Here is a 9,386-nt window from a genome sequence, read left to right on the forward strand (position 1 = left end):
GGCGGTAACATCCTGGAGAGACCTGCAAGACACAAAGATGGAAGGCTGGGGCAAAATTCCAGAAGTGCAAGAGAAGAAAGATCGTCTGGGGTTAGGATGCCAATCAACAAAGAAGGCTGCAAAGGAAGAGCAACGATTCCCTCCGATCGCACAGACTTTTGTCACAGGTGGATATGAGCATGTATCCATGATATCTAGTATGGAAGGAACGTCCAATTTCATCCGGATGATTAGGCCAGGAGAACAACTTCAAAATTGGACAAGCTTGGAGATACCGGAGATAGTTTACGTTTCAAAGTAATTTGCTTTTGTCGTGTGTTTTTCCCTTTCAATTATTTTAAAAAAAACAATGTCGCTCATGCCTCGCCCGAAGCATAGAGTTGGTTTGTAAGGGCCCCATTTACTTTCAAAGTTAAGTTTATGAATAAAATTGTCGTTTGCATTTGGTATCGAAAACTTTGTCTCGTTCTTGCATTCACTTTCTCGAAATGACAAATAACATTCTTGCATAAAACCAAAGCACAATCATAATTGCATACTAAAAAAATATAATAATATAAACTTGTGCAGATCACCTTCTAACATCACCGATAATAATACTGCTCAAACTCAATATAAATTCGAGGCTCTCGCTGATCAGTCTGAGGAAGGGGATGAGGAAGACGATGAACTTCCAGAAGAATTGTCAAGGCTAATGGACAGAGAATCCAAAAGCATGCTCCCTCCTCAAGAAGCAATCGAAATCATAAACTTGGGCACCGACAAAGAACCCAAGGAAATCAAGATTGGGGCAACACTGAACGTGGGCATAAAAGCGACACTGGTCAAACTCCTCCATGACTATGTGGAAATATTCGCTTGGTCATACCGTGACATGCCTGGGCTGGATACAGACATCGTCGTGCATAGGCTACCACTCAAAGAGGGTTGTGCACCTGTCAGACAAAAACGCAGAAGAGTTCGGCCTGACATGGATAACAAAATCCGAGAAGAGGTACTCAAGCAGTTTGACGCAGGTTTCCTCGCCGTAGTTGAATATCCGCCATGGATCGCCAATATAGTGCCAGTACCTAAGAAAGATGGAAAGGTACGCATGTGTGTTGATTACAGAGATCTAAATAAGGCAAGTCCAAAGGACGACTTCCCACTGCCGCACATAGACATACTAGTGGATAACACCGCGCAAGCTTCAGTGTTTTCATTCATGGACGGATTCTCGGGGTATAATCAGATTAAAATGGCTCCCGAAGACATGGAAAAAACCACCTTCATGACCTCCTGGGGTACCTTCTGTTACAAGGTGATGCCTTTTGGATTGCGAAATGCTGGGGCAACATATCAGCGAGCTATGGTCACACTGTTCCATGATATGATACACAAGGAAGTTGAGGTATATGTAGATGACATGATCGCTAAGTCCTATTCTGAAGAGGAGCATCTCACACACTTGCAAAAGTTGTTTGAACGCTTGAAGAAGTTCAAACTAAGGTTGAACCCGAACAAGTGTACATTTGGCGTGAGGTCGGGAAAGTTGCTGGGATTCATAGTGAGCCAACGAGGCATAGAGGTAGATCCTGACAAGGTAAAAGCCATACAAGAAATGCCCGTCCCGAGGACAGAAAAAGAGGTTCGTGGTTTCTTAGGGCGCTTGAACTATATCTCAAGGTTCATCTCACACTTAACTGCTACGTGTGAGCCCATATTCAAGCTACTAAGAAAAGATCAACCAATCAAGTGGAATGACGATTGTCAAGTAGCTTTCGAAACCATAAAACGTTACTTACAAGAACCACCAATACTCGTACCCCCGGTGTCGGGAAGGCCATTGATCATGTACCTCACTGTCCTCGACAGATCCATGGGATGCGTACTGGGGCAGCAGGACGAAACAGGGAGGAAAGAACACGCTATTTACTATCTTAGTAAGAAATTCACCGATTGCGAGTCCCGATATTCACCGTTGGAAAAGACATGTTGCGCCCTAGCATGGGCCTCCAAACGTCTAAGGCAATATATGCTGAACCATTCCACATGGTTAATATCGAGGATGGATCCTTTGAAATACGTGTTCGAGAAACAGGCTCTCACGGGAAGAATCGCTAGATGGCAAATGCTATTGTCGGAATATGACATTCAATACGTCACCCAAAAAGCAATAAAAGGGAGTGTATTGGCAGAACATCTAGCTCATCAGCCCATTGAAGAGTATCAATCTATGAAATTCGATTTCCCTGATGAGGACATTATGCTGGTAAGAGACTATGAAATACCTGGGCCCGATGAGGGACCCGAACCAGGACTAGTGTGGACTCTCACGTTCGATGGAGCCTCAAATGCATTAGGACATGGCATAGGGGCAGTCTTGACATCTCCTGACAATCGTCACATACCTTTCACTGCGAGATTATGTTTCGACTGTACCAACAATATTGCCGAATATGAAGCATGCATATTGGGTCTAGAAGCGGCGATCGATCTGAGGATTAAGTTACTCGAGGTATATGGGGATTCAGCATTAGTAATCCACCAAGTCAATAAAGAATGGGATACGCGAGATGCAAAGCTAATCCCGTACCGAGACCTCATACTGGAACTAATGGCTGAGTTCGATACCATCACTTTTAATCATATCCCGAGGGAGGAAAATCAAATGGCTGATGCGTTGGCAACACTCTCCTCCATGTTCAAAGTAAACTGGCCAAATCATGAACCTCAGATAACGGTCAGACACTTCGAAGAACCAGCCTATTGCCTGACGATCGAGAAACAAGCTGATGACAAACCCTGGTACCATGACATTAAGGAATACCTAGAGAAACAAGTGTACCCAGAAAACGCCTCCACAATTGACAAAAAGACGCTAAGGAGGTTAGCATCTAAGTTCTTCCTAAACGGCGATGTCCTGTACAAGCGAAACTACGATTCGGTATTACTAAGGTGTGTGGATAAAAACGAGGCCAAAGAGATCATCGAGGAAATCCACGAAGGAACCTTTGGGACTCATGCAAATGGACATTCAATGGCAAGAAAAATACTAAGAGCTGGTTACTACTGGTTAACAATGGAGGCCGATTGCTTCCAACATGCAAGGACATGTCACAAATGCCAAATATATGCTGACAAAGTACATGTGCCACCAAATCCACTGAACGTACTAAGCTCTCCATGGCCATTCGCAATGTGGGGGATTGACATGATAGGAATGATCGAACCCAAAGCCTCTAACGGACACCGATTCATATTGGTTGCTATCGACTATTTCACCAAGTGGGTCGAAGCTGCTTCCTACACAAATGTAACAAGACAAGTGGTTACTCGGTTCATCAAGCATAACCTCATTTGCCGATATGGGATCCCAAGTCGAATCATTACTGACAACGGGTCGAACCTGAACAATAACATGATGAAGGAGTTATGCGAGGAATTCAAAATTGAACACCACAATTCTTCACCATACAGGCCTAAGATGAATGGTGCTGTTGAGGCCGCAAACAAAAATATCAAGAAAATAATACAGAAAATGGTGAAGACGTACAAAGATTGGCCTGAGATGCTTCCCTTCGCCCTGCACGGTTACAGAACTTCAGTACGCACATCCACAGGGGCAACCCCTTTCTCCTTGGTCTACGGCATGGAAGCAGTTCTCCCTATCGAAGTGGAGATTCCATCATTAAGAGTCCTAGCTGACACAAAGTTAGAAGAATCGGAATGGGTAAAAACCCGTTTTGATCAGCTTAATCTCATCGAAGAAAAGCGACTGACGGCTTTGTGCCATGGGCAGCTCTATCAGAAAAGAATGAAAAAAAGCGTTCGACAAAAGGGTCCGCCCTCGAACTTACAAAGAAGGGGACCTCGTTCTCAAGAAAATCTTACTGCCCCGACTTGATGCCCGAGGAAAATGGACACCAAACTACGAAGGTCCATATGTCATAAAAACAGTGTTCTCAGGAGGAGCACTCATCCTCACCACCATGGATGGGGACGAGCTACCACATCCGATCAATTCAGATGCGGTCAAGAAGTACTATGCCTAGCAGGGGCAAGATTCCAAACTACGAGCCCAAGACAATTCATGAAGGATGGGAAATCGGGCAACCATCAACTTCCAAAGTCAAAGGATTACCGGGGCCCTCGAGAGCAAAAGAGCAATAGCAGTATTAATATCATTTCTATTTGTCATTTTTCTTTCTTTCATACCTTTTGTACACTCGCCAATTCAAGGCAACGATCAATAAAAGTCTTTTCCTTTCATACTTATCGCTTCATCATTTCAATACCAAGTGCAAAGAATAATTTATTTCTCATAAACTTTAAACTTCGAACTTAAAACAAGAAACTTACAAACCATCAGACTAAAATAGAGGGGACGAAACCACAACATCTCCGGTAGTCAATATACGCCTGGTCCTGAAAGCACTGCAATACCCCGGTAGATTAACTTCAGACGATCTGAGTTAAGACCCACAAAGCTGCTCGAAAAGCTAAGCAAATCCAACGGGTGACAGAAGATAATGCATCAAAGCCATCATACATATTCATATTCATATACTCACATATGAACCATTTGCATAAGCATGCATACATCTACAACAAATCATAAGCATATACATTCGCAGAGCATCATTTTACAGATGAAGCTTGGCTTCTCTGGAATCCTATTTCAAACTCTATTTTTAAATTTCAATTTCAAACCAAATCGTAACCCTCGCGTTACGTCTTATCACGGCAGTGATAACGGCAACTTTCAAACCAAATCGTAACCCTCGCGTTACGTCTTATCACGGCAGTGATAACGGCAATTTCAAACCAAATCGTAACCCTCGCGTTACGTCTTATCACGGCAGTGATAACGGCAACTTTCAAGCCAAATCGTAACCCTCGCGTTACGTCTTATCACGGCAGTGATAACGGCAATTTCAAACCAAATCGTAACCCTCGCGTTACGTCTTATCACGGCAGTGATAACGGCAATTTCAAACCAAATCGTAACCCTCGCGTTACGTCTTATCACGGCAGTGATAACGGCAATTTCCAAACTAAATCGTAACCCTCGCGTTACGTCTTATCACGGCAGTGATAACGGCAATTTCAAACCAAATCGTAACCCTCGCGTTACGTCTTATCACGGCAGTGATAACGGCAATTTCAAACCAAATCGTAACCCTCGCGTTACGTCTTATCACGGTAGTGATAACGGCAATTTCAAACCAAATCGTAACCCTCGCGTTACGTCTTATCACGACAGTGATAACGGCAACTTTCAAACCAAATCGTAACCCTCGCGTTACGTCTTATCACGGCAGTGATAACGGCAATCTCAAACCAAATCGTAACCCTCGCGTTACGTCTTATCACGGCAGTGATAACGGCAATTTCCAAACTAAATCGTAACCCTCGTGTTACGTCTTATCATGTTAGTCCCTTGGCAGTGATAATGGCACCTTCAACTTCAACCCAAGTCGTAACCCTCGTGTTATGTCCTATCACGACAGTGATATGGCACCACGTTCTCCAGCAACACATCTACTCCACACTCCGCAATATCAGCAAATTTCAGGGTACTCTCAGTGTTCAATAATCTTCCCCCTTCAGGTCGCAACAGGCAAGCAAGCCTATCCGCCTCTTCAGGTTTAAGAATATTGAACAGGGGCAGCTGTCATACCCCAAAATTTGCCCCATCTACTTCACTTACAAAGATTCAAAGACTAGGGATCCATTCAAGCAACACCCCTAGTCAAAAGCCTCCTAAGGCTAGGGTTTGAGGTTCCCCTAAGAGGGGGTCAATGAGATAAGGCTCCTAATCAAGGATGTATGGTTTATAGTAATCTAATCTAAATCCATGGCAAAAGTCAAGGCACTATTCCAAAGGTCATCTGCTCGAACAATCTCAAGATCTACAATCAACTGGTTCAAATCCAAAGTCAAGGCATGGTCCAAACTTCTAACCATTGGTCACACAACAAGTATGGGGATGTATATCCATCATTTGATCAAAGCTTGATCATGATTCCATTAATAGAAACTCAGAGATGAACAAATATAGAAAGGTTCAAATTAGGGTTTCTTAGGGGAAAGTCAACCCAACTTTGACTGGGCATAACTTTCACATGGAACATCAGAAATTCTCCACTCAAAGCCTATTTTGAAGGAAATTGGATCCTCTACAACTTTGTGTCTCACAAGCCAAGGCCAAAAATGCTTCATTTAAGAGATACAAGGCAAAATATTACAGGTCATTTTCAGGCATCCTTCAAAAGCAGTTTTTTCCCAAAGAGGATATGATCAAGATGAAAGCTTCAGATGAAAAATATGTTCTAAAGTGGCTTGTAGAGGACCTCATGAGGTTTCTAAAAAAGTATTGGAACTCCCTCATAGCTTAAAAATTGAAGGAGATATGCTCGATCAAAGTTAGGTGATTTTGAGGGACTAAAATGTGAAATAAGAAGGCAAAAATAGGAACTCTTGCAAATGGGCCCACATTCTATGACTCAAACTTGGTCCACAATCTATCCAAAACATATGCCATGAATTATATCATTTTATTTGATTTTACATAATTTTATTTCATTTAAAATTAGTTTTTAATGATTTAATTAAATGAAAAATCAAATATTTGGTAGGAAATTTGTTTTGATCATTTTTTTTAATCAATATTTATGACCAAATACATTTAATTTTCGTGCATAAGTTAAAGGAGAAAGATTGACACAAATTTAGACCAAAATAGTAGCTTAAGATTCAAGAAACTAAATCAAATATTCAAATATGGCAAGATTGGATTCATTGAGTTGTGGGCTCTCTTTTTTAACCTAATCCACTCTAGTATAAGTAAGGAGCATAAGGGATCGAATCAGGGGTCGAAAATCTGCAGAGAAGAGAACTTGCAAGAACACAAAAATCCTCAAAAAACTCAAGGGCGGTTTCAGAGAATTAGGGCATCTCAACCCAATCTGAAAGGTGCAAAAGCTTCCTTGGAGTTCCCTGAGTGTGTCTGGATCATCGCGCGACACCAACACCCCCAGAAATCTCTCCATTTAACTCAGGTAGGTCCTTTCGAAAACTTGTTCGATCTGAAGGATTCATGCATTTATATTGAGAATTGATTGCATATTCATGTTTGTTTTGATGTTGTGAACGTGTCTGAATTGTTTGCTTGGTGTTTATGCGCTTTAAACATGATTTGCCATTAGAGGTGTAACACCCGTATATTTTAATTTTTAATTTAAATGGAAATTTAATTAATAATTAGAATTATATGTGGTTTGTGGGATTTAATTGGAAAAGGATGGTTTATGGAGTTGGGCTGGAATGGTGAGATTGGTAGTATGGGGGTGCTAAGGGAGTAAGCCCGTTACTAATTATTTTATGTTTTCATAAAATAAAGGAAATAAGGAAAATTGGGGAAAAGGAAAAAGGAACGTGAAAAGCAGAGCAGAGGAGATGAGAGTTTGGAGAGCTGATACGTGAAAGAGGAACAGAAGAGGAAGAGGGCTAATCAAGATCTTTGGCTAAGGTAAGGGGGGACTCTTCCGGTTAACATCTTTTATCGTATTATAGATGATGGGACTGATTTAGATGCATTGTTTGTGTCAATTGGTTATATGTTAGGTTGGGGTTTTGGGATGATTTTGATGGGAATTGTTTGACGTGATGAATTGTATGATTATATGGCTGTTATGATGATTAAATGATCCTCTTTGTGTGTTATATTTGTGTTATAACATGTATGTGGCTGATATGGTGGTATTTGAGGTTCATGATATAACTTGATTTGGGTTTTGGGGATTTTGGGACGAATCCCGTAATGCTGTCAATCGATGTGAGATCTCTGGTTTTTTGCCAGTTCGCGCCGCGAAGGTGGGTGCGCGCCGCGAAGGCGTAACTTTTTCTCGTTCCGCGCCGCGAACCTGTGTTTGCGCCGCGAAGGCGTGTCTTCTATTCGTTACGCGCCGCGGACTGTGGGTGGCGCCGCGTGCTGTAGCGATAATTGTTTTCTTTGAAAAATGTAAGATGTGTAACTTTCAAACCGTAAGTCCGTTTTAGACGCCGTTTTGGACGTTGTTCCTTAAATTGACTGCTCTACCACATGAAATGAATAAAACAATAATAACTTGATTTTATTTTAATAAGTATCATTTTCTTCAAATGTGGTTTATCCTGGTTTTGCATAGTTGATGAGGTGCAATGGTTGTGGTGTGCATAATTGAATATGTGCAATGATGTATGTTGTGATAATGTGGTTGCTTCTGTTAATTGTGCAAATGGGTGTTGTTCATGGTAAATATGGTTATCATGTGTTTTGATGAATGATGAGGTAAATACTCTGTCGTTGATGAGTTGCTTGTTGTACTTGGTACACGATTGTGAGGGGTGTTATTGTTGTTGCACTGTATGATGAATGATTTACCTGTTATGATGTTGTGGTTGTAATTGGTGTTTGTTATACATATATTGTTGATGTAAAATATGTATTTTATTGTGGTTGGGAAATAGCATAACTGTGTATGGCTATTGATTATTGTGGTGGTTGATGATTATGACATTTGGTTGATTTATGTGGGTGATGAGCATGTTATGGTTGATACATGCATTCATAATCATTATGTGGCTGATCCTTGACGATGGTGGATCAGTGGTAGCTAATTCCCATTGTGTGGAATTAGTGAGTGGGTGTTGCCGTATCCTTGACGATGGTGGATCGGTGAGTTGGGTTATCCCAGATTTTGGTACCACATGCATATAGTTGCATTTGCATTAGGTTACTTGGTTTATTATAACATGAATGGAAGATTGTCCAATGTTATAATATGTGATGACTTTGTAATGGTTATGATTTGTTTGGATGAATTATGGTGTTGTCTCTTGGTAATGTATTCTAGTTGTTGTTGTGCGTTGATGAGTACTTCCTGACAATCTGAATATAACGAAATTGGATGAATAATGTGACTATGATGTGTTATTGTTTATGATTCGATAACATTTGTTAATTGTGAATGAGACTCACCCTTACTTTGATGATTTCAGATTGGCGAGTAGCGGCTTTTGGCTCGGTGAGGATTAACTCATGAGTCAGTCTATTTGGTATAGCGTCGGTGTCATGCTCTGATATTGTAACACTGGGGGAACGTTAGTTTAGAGTTTATGATGATACTCTATTTTGTTGTTATTGGAGTAATTTTGTGAGATATTGCATAGATGATGTTATGCTTATCTGTTGATTAATGTTCCGCTGTATAGAAACATGATTTTGTTAAATGGATGATTTTCCCCTAAGTGAAGCATGACAATTGATTTATGATAATTTGTTTTAAATTGAATTGTGGCACCCTTGTTTTCATGTTTTACTCTGAATTATTTTATTAATTTCCGCGGGGTTTAGAAGGGTG

This window comes from Vicia villosa, linkage group LG2 (genome assembly GCF_029867415.1).
Source record: "Vicia villosa cultivar HV-30 ecotype Madison, WI linkage group LG2, Vvil1.0, whole genome shotgun sequence".
NCBI lineage: Eukaryota > Viridiplantae > Streptophyta > Magnoliopsida > Fabales > Fabaceae > Vicia > Vicia villosa.